This window comes from Mustela lutreola, chromosome 4 (genome assembly GCF_030435805.1).
Source record: "Mustela lutreola isolate mMusLut2 chromosome 4, mMusLut2.pri, whole genome shotgun sequence".
Lineage (NCBI taxonomy): Eukaryota > Metazoa > Chordata > Mammalia > Carnivora > Mustelidae > Mustela > Mustela lutreola.
This window is the reverse complement of record NC_081293.1, coordinates 27241841-27254475: the sequence shown is the minus strand read 5'-3', so window position 1 is coordinate 27254475 and position 12635 is coordinate 27241841. Positions and strand designations below refer to the sequence as shown.

Here is a 12635-nt window from a genome sequence, read left to right as displayed (position 1 = left end):
ACAGAACTGGATTAATCGTATTTCTCAGTAAATGACAGAATGTCATCTTGGTCCTTGCATGACCACTTTATTATGTAGTTTTTATTTTTATTGGTTGTTTTAAAATAGTATTATAAGCACCCCATGAATTTATCATCCAAAACAAAATCTAAGACCTTGACAGTAACTAACAATGAAGCAAATGGTCCCCCCCATCCCCTTCCCAGCCTCTGATCTAAGGCAGCTGACGTCCTGAATCCCATATTCATCATCTCTTTGCTTCCCTTTTAATATAGTTAAATATAGTTGTACCTTTTGGTACCCCTAAAAAGGTTTTTTTTAACTTTAACTGTTTTTAATTTTATTTTAAAAAATGGTATCAGGCTGTATGTAAATTTTTTGGATTCACTATTTCACATAAGATTATATTGCTGAGTCATCTATACTGTTCTGAGCCACTTAAATTCCTTTGTTTTGACTACAGTGTAAAAGGTGGAAGCAACCCAGGTGTCCACTGACAGATAAACACGATGTAGGATATACATATGGGGGAATATTATTCAGCCTTTAAAAGGAAGGACATTCTGGGAGAAGCTTGCTGGTTCAGTTGGAAAAACAGATGACTTTTGATCTTGGGGCTATAGATTTGAGCCCCATGTTTGGTGTGGAGATTACTTAAAAATATAAAAAGCTTTGGGGCACCTGGGTGGCTCAGTTGGTTAAGCATCTGCCTTTGGCTCGGGTCATGATCCCAGGGTCCTAGGATCAAGCCCCGTATCGGGCTCCTTGCTCAGTGGAGAGCCCACTTCTCCTTCTGTCTGTTGGTCTGCCTACTTGTGCATGCTATCTCTCTGTCAAATAAATTAATTAAGTAAATAAAAATCTTAAAAAAAATAAGGGGCACCTGGGTAGCTCGTCAGTTAGGCATCTGACTCCTGGTTTCTGGTCAGGTCTCAGAGGGGAGTCTGCTTGAAAATTCTCACCTTCTGCCCACCACCTCCTCCCCCTGCTCACATAGGCACTCTTCCTCAATCTCTCTGAAATCAATCAATCAATCAATCAATCAGTGGAAGTTCTGACATATGCTATGACATGGATGAACCTTGAAGGAATTATGCTGAGTAAAATAAGCCAGGCACAAAAAGACAAATACTGTGTGATTCCATTTACGTGAGGTCCCTAGAGCAGGTAACTTCATAGAGACGGAAAGTAGAATGACACTTGAATGGCGGGGGCAGGAGGGGAATGGGGAGGTAGCGTTTAATAGGGACAGAGTTTCAGTTCAGGGAGACGACAAGCATTCTGGAGATGGAGGACTGTGATGGTTGCAAAACAATGTGAATAGAATTCATGCCACTGAACCGTACACTTAAAAATGGTTAAAATGGTGACTTTTTTTTTTTTAATTTTTTATTTTTTATAAACATATATTTTTATCCCCAGGGGTACAGGTCTGTGAATCACCAGGTTTACACACTTCACAGCACTCACCAAATCACATACCCTCCCCAATGTCCATAATCCCACCCCCTTCTCCCAAACCCCCTCCCCCCGGCAACCCTCAGTTTGTTTCGTGAGATTAAGAGTCACTTATGGTTTGTCTCCCTCCCAATCCCATCTTGTTTCATTTATTCTTCTTCTACCCACTTAAGCCTCCATGTTGCATCACCACTTCCTCATATCAGGGAGATCATATGATAGTTGTCTTTCTCTGCTTGACTTATTTCGCTAAGCATGATACGCTCTAGTTCCATCCATGTTGTTGCAAATGGCAAGATTTCATTTCTTTTGATGGCTGCATAGTATTCCATTGTGTATATATACCACATCTTCTTGATCGAAATGGTGACGTTTTATGTTATGGATATTTCCGCAATTAAAAGATACACGCATTTTCCATTGACAGGCATTTTGAGGTGTGTGTGTGTGTGTGTTTAAGATTTTATTTATCCATTTGAGAGAGAGAGAGAGTGAGAGAGAGCATGAGAGGGGAGAAGGTCAGAGGGAGAAGCAGACTCCCTGTGGAGCTGGGAGCCTGACACGGGACTGGATCTTAGGACTCCGGGATCATGACCTGAGCCAGAGGCAGTCGCTTAACCAACTGAGCCACCCAGGCACCCACATTTTTGAGTTGTATGATTTTTCTAGCTTTATCAAAGAAGAAGTCTCAGGTTGGTGCTAGCGTATCTTTAACACCTCTCTAATGAGTATTTCTCGTCCTTGCCTTCTTGACGAAGAGAGAGGAGACCACAAACCCAAGAGCTCTGTCAGCAGGTGGCCGGGGTGGGGTAGTATCCAGCCAGGACTGAAGATCATAATTTTAAATTTTACTTATTTTTTAGAAAGATTTTATTTATTTGACAGAGATCACAAGTAGGCAGAGAGATAGGCAGAGAGAGAGGGGGAAGCAGGCTCCCCGCTGAGCAGAGAGCCCAATGCGGGGCTTGATCCCAGGACCCTGGGATCATGACCTGAGCCGAAGGCAGAGGCTTTAACCCCCTGAGTCACCCAGGCACCCCTAAATTTTACTTATTTATATAATTACTTCCCTTTTTGGGCAGGTGAGCGTTGGTTTTATGGTTACTATAGTGTTATAAAGTTTTTTTTAATAGTAAGTAAAAATAAGAAGTTCTTTTAAAGAAAAATATGAAGTGAACAACATTATAGGCGATGTTGGGACATGGCGTGGGTTGTGAAGCTGGTATCGGGATCTGTCACTTTTCAGAAAGTTCACCTTCTGCCCCTTTGTTTACAAGAGACCTACATCAGTACCTATTTTCACTAACTGAAAGAAGTCCAGAGAGGATTTTCACTTATCACAAAGAAAGGGGAAAAGCAAAAATAGCGCTCAGAATTTGTTTTGAGCCCCACCGGGCTCCCTCTCTGGGAACCACACTCAGCATCTCTCGGCCTCAAGCCTGCCTAGTTCCAGATTGTGTCTGGGAACATCTGTGCTTTATCCTGATTTATCTTGTTCCTCCATTAGCATGATGTGTCCTAAGGTATCAGAATAGCCTAAGAGAGGTTTTCTTAGGGTCAGGGTACACTCAAAATTTTTCCTGTATAAATTAATGGCAATTGCTTCTTTGTTTTACGCCATTTTGGCTTATAGAAGGTTTCACAGGATCGCTCTCTTTTGGGATAGAAGGGGAAACCGTGCTTGAGTGCTGAAGCTTGGAAAACATGACTTCAGAGTTCAAACGGACTCTGGTTGAACCCGTGACCTCAGAGGCCCTTCCAAGGTTAATGGTCTCCGTTATTCTGGATGTATAGAAGGGACAGGGCATAGGAGTTCAATTAGTGCTAGAATGGTCAGAGAAGGCTTTGTGTAAGAACTGGGACATGATCTTGGCCTTCAAGGATGAGTAAGATTTAAGTGAAAAAGAGGAATTGAGTTGTCCCAGGCAGAGAGAATGGCATGAACAAAGACATGAAGGTGAGATGAATCGAGGGATGTTTATGGGCTACTGTGTTTGCTTGGTGGAAGCAAAATATAGTGATAAAAAATAAAGAAAATAGATCTGGATGGACAGTGGAGGCTAATTGTTAAAGCCAGAAGAATCCAGGGAGAGGACTTTATTTATTTATTTATTTATTTTAAGATTTTATTTATTTATTTGACAGCGAGAGATCACAAGTAGGCAGAGAGGCAGGCAGAGAGAGAGAGGAGGAAGCAGGCTCCCTGCTGAGCAGAGAGCCCAATGCGGGACTCGATCCCAGGATCCCGAGATCATGACCCGAGCCGAAGGCAGCGGCTTAACCCACTGAGCCAGCCAGGCGCCCCAGGGAGAGGACTTTAGATTTAATTTGTGAGGGAATAGGGAGCCATAGAAAATAGAAAATTCTTGAGTAGGTGGGTGGCCTGATGAAGAGAGCCAGAGCTTGAGCAGGCACCACCTGGGTTTGGGTGAAAGTTTTCTTTTTTGTTCAACCTGGTGAGACTGCTGCTTCATCCACTCATTCCTCAAATATTTCTCAAAGCCCCCCTCCCTGCCATGTACTAGACACTGCCCTGTAGATTCAGGGATGCACAGAAACATTCTTTATTCCTCATTGTCCAGAGCTCTAATGGGTGAGCCAAACATTAATGAAATAATCACATAAATGAGTGTAGAATTATAAGTGTAATAAGTCTAATCAAGCAGGTGTTCCCGATGCTCTGAGCGCATCTAGCAGCAGGGAAGGCTTAGCTGGTTTAGGAGTCGAGGCAAGGCTGTTCTCAGGAAGCGATGTCTGAGCCGCTGTGAGGAGGATGAGGAGTTAAACAGGTAAAGAGACAAGCATTCAGACAGAGCAAGAACACGCCCAAAGCCCCATGGCCTGCAGAAGGAGGCGTGGAGAGCTCCAGCCGCAGGAGGACCGGGAAGAAGGTCATCGTGGCTGAGTCTCGGGGAGTGCAGGGCAGTGGGCGAGGAATGAGGTTCGGAGGTCAGCCGAGGCCAGACTATGCCAGAGCCCAGCTGGCTTTAGGAGAGGTGGGGGCCTATATCCTTGAAGAACGGGGAGCCATTGATATGATCATAGCAGGGTCCTAAAAAAACAGACAAACAGAAACACCCCCCAAACATGCTGGTACTTGTGAGGCCAGGCCGATCATGAGTGGCTGTCTCTGAGGCCGTCCCAGAACCCTCCAGGCCCCAGGTGGTTTCTGGGAAGCTTGTCTCAGGAGAGCTGCAGGAGGCTGAGGCAGGCCTGGGGTGGTGGTCAAGTAGCAAGGGGAGGGGGATGACTAAGGGTCAGACAGAAGAGAAGTCCAGGAGGAGGGCCGAAGGGGTCTGTCATGATTGGGAGAGGGGGACATGGAGAGGACCTGTGAGTGGATCCTGCAGGCAGAGGAGGAGAAAGGCTGGACTTTGGAGAAGGCTGGGTTGAAGTCACCCACTGCAGCAGTGACCATGTTTGCCCAGGAGAGGGCTCCACTCTGGGAAAATGGTTAAGTCTGGAGGACTCTGATGCTCTCTGATGGTCCCTAGGGAAAAGATAACCAAGGGGGGGTGGGTTGGGGGGTGGTGTTTCAGGGAGCCATGTCATGGCTGGAGGCAAGAGGGCCAGGGACAGTGTTTGGGGACTGGCCAGATGATGATGGTTGAGCAGAGAAATCAGGTGAGAGGCAAGAAGGGGACCAGCAAGAACACAGAGCCCCAGTGACTAGGATTTATGAGTGGGGTCAGAGAGGAGGCTCTAGGCAGTCTGGGTGACCAGCAAGCCTGGGAGGCTCTGGAGGCTCTGGCTCTGGCTCTCAGCGGGGCCGACACAGTATTTTGGTTTTGCTTTCTCCTAGCTGTGAAAGGGGGTTGGAAGTGGTAGTAGAGGGGAGGTGAAAGCAGGGAGAATATCAACCAGGATGATGGGAACAGGCCTCTTCAGCTTACCCTCCTCTTACCCCCTTTTCTTTCTAAACCTTTCTAGGCTGAAGAAAAATAGGGAAACTGAGGAGAAAATTCTCTCTAAAAGGAGCCAGACAGGGGGAGAGGAAGAGAAGAGAAAATTTGAACGAGAACCCTATGCTTCTTGTCATTATTTCTAAGAAGATGGGGAACAAGGTAAGTTTAGAGACCTCAAGATTTGTGTGCACATGCACACGCACACACACACACACTCAGACACCCACCCACATTCACTCACACACACTCTCACACACACTCAGACACCCACCCACACATACTCAGACACCCACCCACACTCACTCACACACACTCTCACACACATTCATACTCATACGTACCCAACACACACTCAAGCACAGTCCCCTTCTACCCCAACCCTCCCAAAACACACACACTCAGGAGAACCCCAAGCAGCAGTTCACAACGGCCTCTGATCACTGTGTGTGTGTGTGTGTGTGTGATGGGCACCTGCTAGCAGAAGTGAGGGGCTCTATAGTGTGTGTCGTTGTAAGTAAAAGAGGCAAGTCAGAGACGTGACTCGCAGGGGGGCAGGGATGGGGGATATCTCAACATGTGATCTATATTTCTGAGGGGACAAATGTGGTGTGTGCATTCATTCATTTCTTTATTCCTTTAGGCATTCACTCAACAAGGTTATGGGGGGCCACCGTGTCCCCTAAGCACTGTATGTGATTAACAGTGAACCGCATGGACACTATTCCGGCTCAGGATCTAATGGGCTCCACAGAAGACGGGCCTTCAGGACACAGCTGGTAAATTCCAGCTGCTGGGGAGTGCAGTGTGCTGTGGGAGCCAGCAAGAAGGGAGGTGCCCAGAGAATTTGCAGCAAATGGGGTCTGTACCTTAATGCCTGAGTGTAGACCCTGGTCTGGGGAGCCTCTCTAGGATGGGAGCTGCGTGTCAGCAGATCGGGCTGTGTTTGGATGGCCGCGTGGGTTGGGAGGGTGCTGGGTGTGATATGTGCATGTGGATATGCCAACGTGTGTGCGTGGGTAGGTGTGAGGTGTGTATCATTGTCAGAATTATCAGAGCAAACCAGCTCTTTATTACATGTATAATTTCCCTGCATCCCATTGGGTCCCTCTGTGCAGGGGGAGCTGGAGTGGAACTAAACCAAATAGGGGATTTATTGTAGCAACTTTGAGGGGCTGCAGCAGAGCTTCAAGGGCTGGCAGGCTAGGGAGGGGAGGGGGTCCACCGGCAATGAAGGAGAATGGAGGAGGGAGTGGAGGGGGTGATGGGGAAGGGGAGGAGGGTGTCAGCCATCTGAGAGGGTGGGAGATGGGGGTGGGGAGGGAGACAATATTGACTGGGCTGGGGACAGGGACCAATGCCTGGTGTCCACCCTCAGAGATGGAGTCTGGGGACAAATCCAGGCACTGGAAGTCCCTGAAATAACCTGGGGCAAGAGAAGACAGGGGCAGGGGTATGCCTGAACCATCCCAGTCTTGCTGGAAGGAGGGGTTCAGGCATGAGAGCCTGGCTGCACAACCTCCCCTTGTTTAGCGGTATTCCCTGCATCTTCTGGGTGGAAACTGACCTGGAGTCATCTCAACACTAAGTTCCGATCTCGGTTTTGCAGTAGGGCAAGTTACTTCTCAGAGTGGTATAATAATTGGGGTAATCATATTACCTTGTAAGGCTGTGACAATAATCACAGTAATACATAACGACTTTGACACCTTGTAAGTGCTCGACGAAGGATGGCTTTGTATTAAAGTTGTTGGATTTGTCCATATAGTGGCATCATCTACATGCCAGTCAGTCTATGCCTCTCCCACTCTTTAGGTTCAAACCCAGCCCCCTTCCTTCCCAGGCCTCTGAGCTGAGCCAAACTTGGGGGGCAGCCCCTTTTCCCTGCTTGAGGCTAGAGAAATGTTTCTGAATAACTGTCCATTTCTCTGGCTGCCCCCTTCAGGCAGGTTTCTAAAACCCGTTTCTTTTTCCTTCCCTCTTTGACTTCATTTTTCCCTGCTCAGCCAAGTAAGCCATGCTCATTGCAGAAAGTAAGCATAAAGAAGCAGGAAAAAGAAACCTCTGATCCCGCCATGAGAAGCAATTATACAAACTGGTAATGTTTCTCGAAGGCTGCTATATATCAGGTATTATTTCTATCGCTTTGGATGCTTTATTTTATTTCATCCTCCAGATAACTCTAGGAAATGGTCCCTACCACTGTCCCCACTTACCTGGAAGGAGCCAAGGCAGTGAAAGGACCCACAGCTGGTAAGTGGTACAGGAAAGAGGCACTCCCAGGCCAACTACACTTGCCTTCCAGTCTTTTCACTGTTCTGCTTTCTGAGGACTTTCCACGGGCTCCCTGTAGCCACTACTGTCTTAGTTGAGCTAGACCTCAAGCTTTCACTTTACAAATGTTTGTTACTCATCTTCCCCCTCCCTAGCAAATTGCTGGGCTCTGCTGGAAGGCAGGAGGCACATCAAGACAAGCATTTCCAGGCCCAGCTTCCAGCAGCCCCTCAGGACTAGAACCAGAGTCCAGTGTTCTGGGCCCAGTGATCCAGGGGAAGCCCCAACAGAAACCTCCAGCGGGGGCTGGCGAGGAACCTCTCTCCTCGAGGACTCCCCCCACTCCCCCAACCCTGCTGAGCTACCTCCAAAGGCCCACTTTCCATCACAGCGCTCTGGCTTCCTCTGGGACATGGCCCTACCTGAGGCCCAGGATCCCACAGCCCTGGGTGCTGCAGAAACAGCATCTCTCCGCTCCATCCACCCAGCCCACTTGCCCCCAGATGAATCATTCCAGCAGATTCCATTATGTCCCCGGTCTGCTCAGAACCCATGGTACTCAGTTAAGTACAAACCCCTCAACTGCTATTCAGGGATGGTCTCGCTGATCTAATCTCCAGCTGCCTTTGTGGGGCTCTTTCACCTGTGTCCCCGTCACAGGAACACCCCTACTGAAAAAGGCCTCCTTTTCAACAGCTCTCGTCTTTACCTATCAGAACCCCAGCTTTTTCTCAAATCCTGGGATAAATGTCTCTTACAAAAAACGCCTCTTCCTGATCACCCTCCCCAGGCGCAATGACCAACAATGTATCACTTCCTTTACATTCCAAGTTCTTTCTGCTCTTAAGGCATGGTCTCAGGCTGCCCGTGGGCATCATTATTCAACGGAAGTATAATGTACCCAGCCAAGCATGGTCATCTTAAGTGAACTTGGATGAATTTCTCTCTCTCTCTCTCTCTCTCTCTCTCACACACACACACACACCTCTATCGAGAGAGCACATTTCTAGCACCCCCGAGTGATCTTTTGTGCCCCTTTCCCCTGTACCTCTTATTCTGACTTCCAGCCTCTTCATCCCAGATTGCTTTTTGCTGGTTTTGAACCTTAATAAGTAAATCACATAGTATATAGTCTTTATTCTTTCCTGTCCAACTTATTTCGTGCAATATTATATCTGTGAGGTTTACATACATTCTTGCATAGTTCAGCATTCTGGTCTTTTTCCTTGCTCTATAGTACTCTGTTGTGTGGCTATACCAGGATAGGTTTACCTGTTTGTTGGTAAATGGACATGTGGGTTGTCCCTGTTTGGGACTATGACAAAGTCAGCTGCTGAGCACTCTCACACATGACTTTTGCTAAGCATAATCATTCATTTTTCACGGGCATATACCCAGGAGTAGATCTGCTGAGTTGTAGGAGAACCCTCACTTTAGTAGGTACTTCCAAGCATTAGTCTAAGCGGTTCTCCTACCAGCGTACACTCCCTGAAATACATGTGAGTTCCAGTCACTCCAGTTCCGCCAGTCCTTTAATTCTAGCCATTCCCACAGCTATTACAGTTGTTTCTTTTAAATTCAAAATAATAATGTTTATCATCTGTCAATCAGATGCCACACTAGGAACAATTCTAGAAAGTAGGTATTATATCTCCATTTTACAAGTGAGGCTCTGAGCAGCTTATAAGTTGAGTAAGTGACAGGGACGAGAAGTAGTAGAACCAGAATGTGAACGCACAGCGGTGACACCAAAGGCCCTGTTTGTCCAAATGCATCATGTTGCCTCTTTCTTGAAACGCGGTAAAGAGCAAGACCCTCATCGTACTCCTCTTGAGACATGATGTGGTACCGAAGGAAGAGCTTAGCTTGAAGTCCGCAGACATCATGAAGGAGGGGCTTCTGCCCATCCTTGATGTTCTAAATGATAATAACTGAGTAGATTTAGTTGGAATCTGGCAGGCTGCCCTTAGATTGAGGGTACCTGGTTCCTTGAGAAAGGATGGAAGAAGGGAAGGAAGGAAGGTTGGGGAGGGAGGGAGGGAGAAAAGAAAGGAAAAGAACAAAGGTAGGTTAACTTACTACTTGTAATCAACTTGGACCTCAGTTTTCTCATCTGTAGAATGGAGATAGTAATACTGCCTTGGCTAATGAGAGATGAGGGGCAGTACTTTGTCATTTGTAAATTGTCAGTTTTTTAAACTGATAGAATTTTTTTTTTAAAGATTGATTAATTTGTCAGAGAGAGAGAGAGAGTGAGAGTGTGAGTACAAGCAAGCAGAGCAGCAGGCAGAGGAGGAAGCAGGCTCCCTGCTGAGCAAGGAGCCCGAGATGTGGGACTCCAGGACCCTGGGACACCCAGACCCTGGGACACCAGGATCATGACCCTGAGCTGAAGGCAGACATCCAACCATCCAACTGACTGAGCCCCCCAGGTGCCCCTAAACTGATAGAATTTTTTAACCATAGCCGTCATCTCTGGAGCTTTATAAAATATATGGATTCCAGAAGCTCAGCCCTGAAGATACAGATTGGCTGGATTCAGGGTGAGGCCTGGCCGTGTACATTTTTCTTTTTAAGATTTCATGTTTATTTCTTTATTTTTAAAGACTTTGTTTATTTTTTGATGGAGAGAGAGAGCACAAGCAGGGGGAGCAGCAGGCAGAGGGAGAGGGAGAAGAGAGCTGCCTGCAAAGCAGGGAACCCGATCCGGGGCTTGATCCCAGGACTCTGGGATCCTGACCCAAGCTGAAGGCAGTCGCTTAACCAACCCAGCCACCCAGGCACCCCAAGATCTTATTTTTAAGTAATCTCTACAGGGCTTGAACTCAAGCTGGACATCAAGAGTCACATGCTCCACCAACTGGGCCAGCCAGGCGCCCTTGGGCATGTATATTTTTTAAAGAGTTTTTAAAGGTGACTCCAAGGTGGAGTTAAGGGTGAGAACTGCTAGGATAAAAATATGTATGAATATCGTTACCACTGAAGTTTTATCGTCATTGGTCATTGTTGTTATCTTCCAGGATGGGGTGGAATGGGGAAACACCTTCCAGAGAAGTCTTCTGCAAAGCGTGGAGATCCATTGCAAATGCTTAGATAAGGACCACCACCAATATCTCTATGCCCTGGCCATCTTTGGAGTCTCAGAGGCAGGTTGGTGAGTAGGCGTGTGTGTGTGTGTGTGTGTGTGTGTGTGTGTGTGTGTGTGAGAGAGAGAGAGAGAGAGAGAGAGAGAAAGAGAGAGAGAGAGAGAGAATAGTGCTTGGAAAGGGCAGTGAGAAGAAAACAAATCATGCATATTGAGAGGAAGGGACTGGGGCCAGAAGAGCAAGCAGTCTAATACCTGAGCTTAGGCCTATGGACATTGACCCTCAAGAAACAAGGAAAAGGGACCCTAGACTTGGCTTCTGAAAGAGCAGAGCTGATTTGGCCACAGCTAGCGTCTGAGTCCATAGCATCTGTCCTGCCTGCCCTTGACTGCTGAGCTGGGGAGATCCTGTGATCTAGCTTGCGAATCCAGCAGCCAACCCTCTTCTTTCTGTTAGCCCCCCCCCTCATATCCAGGGCACCCCAGGATATTATCTATCCCTGAGTGGTCCTAGAGGGGGAAGAGCAGGGTAAAGACCACCTCATTTCCCTCTGGTCCCACTGGCTTGCTCTTTGCCCAAGACCAGGCCAAGTTCTGGGTCTCTTCCACTGTCTATACTCAAGAAGGCGGCCTTGGGACCCTATGGATTAAGCTGGTGCCCCTGCATGTCCTGGGGTGGGAGAAAGAAGAGGTCCTGCTATAGCTCAGGAGAGGATGTGGGAGAGAAAAGAGGACATAAAGTAGAGGGCGGGATTAATGGAGTGGCTTCAGGAGCTAATAGCACCATTTACCAACATCTCCTCCTCTGACTCCCATCCAGGGGGAAGCTGGCCACAGCCGGGAGGCAGAGTGGCCAGCTCCCAGTCCACATCTTTGGGATCCCAGGGCTGGAAAGAGGCAGAAAGTCTCTCAGGATGGAGAGAAAACCCCTATTCTCTTACATCCAAACCTCTGGAGATAAAACCCCAGATCTCAGCCCCTCCTGCGAAGAGCAGAACCTTCCCCAGAGCTACCCAGCTTTGAAGCAGCCAGTGGGTAGTGGTGCATCACTGGATGGTGTTTTGGGGATTCCCCCCACTCTGGCCATCTTCGACCATTTCTTTCAGCCTCTCCTCCTCATCCCCTGCCCTCCTTTCTCCCAGGCCTCCTTCCCAGAAGCTGACCTGGAGCTGGATTTCCAAATAAACAGTAACTAATTGGATTAGAAGCTGATAATATTGTTGACCTTTCTTAATGTCTGCTGGCTGTCTTTCCACCACACTGAGGCTTAATTGTATGGGGTGGGGGGGAGGGTGGGGGACTTCCAGGAGTGAAGTGTGACCCCTGTTAACCTCAGATAAAATGGGCTCAGCGTCTTCCCAACTGCCTGTCATCCCCCACGGAGCAGGAACACACACATGCTCCCCCTGTCATCAAATAATTACACAGATGATACACACATGCATAGGCATGCACGCAGAGAGGCAAATACACTCGGAGGCAATATGCATCCTCACCCACATCCACATATGGCATACACATGACTTTGAACAAAGATCATATATGTTCACAAGTGACACTAGATGCTACACGTGCAGCACTACATAGATGACGGACAAGTGTCCTCACATACACAGAATTACACTTGCAAAACGCAAGCACCAAATATACATGTAGACAAATGTAATTACACCCAGGAGGCAAATGCAGAATTGGTGTCCTCATGAATGCACAGGTACATACCTACATGCAAAGACGAGCACGTGCATAATCATATGTATGATGCTTAAGTAAATGAGCATGCGTGGTACATTGCACCTCCATACACACGTATACATACCATGCACATACATTTGCACACGGGGGTGGGGGACATGAGAACACCCGTCCCCACCACACATGTAGGCGGGCTGGCCCACCGGACACACGGTCTCTTT

The 12635-nt window shown here is 47.6% G+C and overlaps 1 long non-coding RNA gene across 3 annotated transcripts in view; it reads left to right on the top strand.

Moving 5' to 3' along the window:
- The window catches only part of LOC131828526 (uncharacterized), a 45257-nt gene extending 33323 nt beyond the window's left edge, over positions 1–11934 (top strand). The window contains exons 2-6 of one of the 3 annotated variants that reach the window (XR_009352485.1): positions 5389–5522; positions 6004–6139; positions 7537–7613; positions 10655–10784; positions 11540–11934. This is a non-coding gene — a long non-coding RNA (uncharacterized LOC131828526). Of the gene's footprint in view, positions 1–5388; positions 5523–6003; positions 6140–7536; positions 7614–10654; positions 10789–11539 lie in introns of all 3 variants that reach the window. The other 2 variants (XR_009352484.1, XR_009352486.1) reach the window with 2 other exon arrangements.
- Positions 11935–12635: the final 701 nt, after the last annotated feature.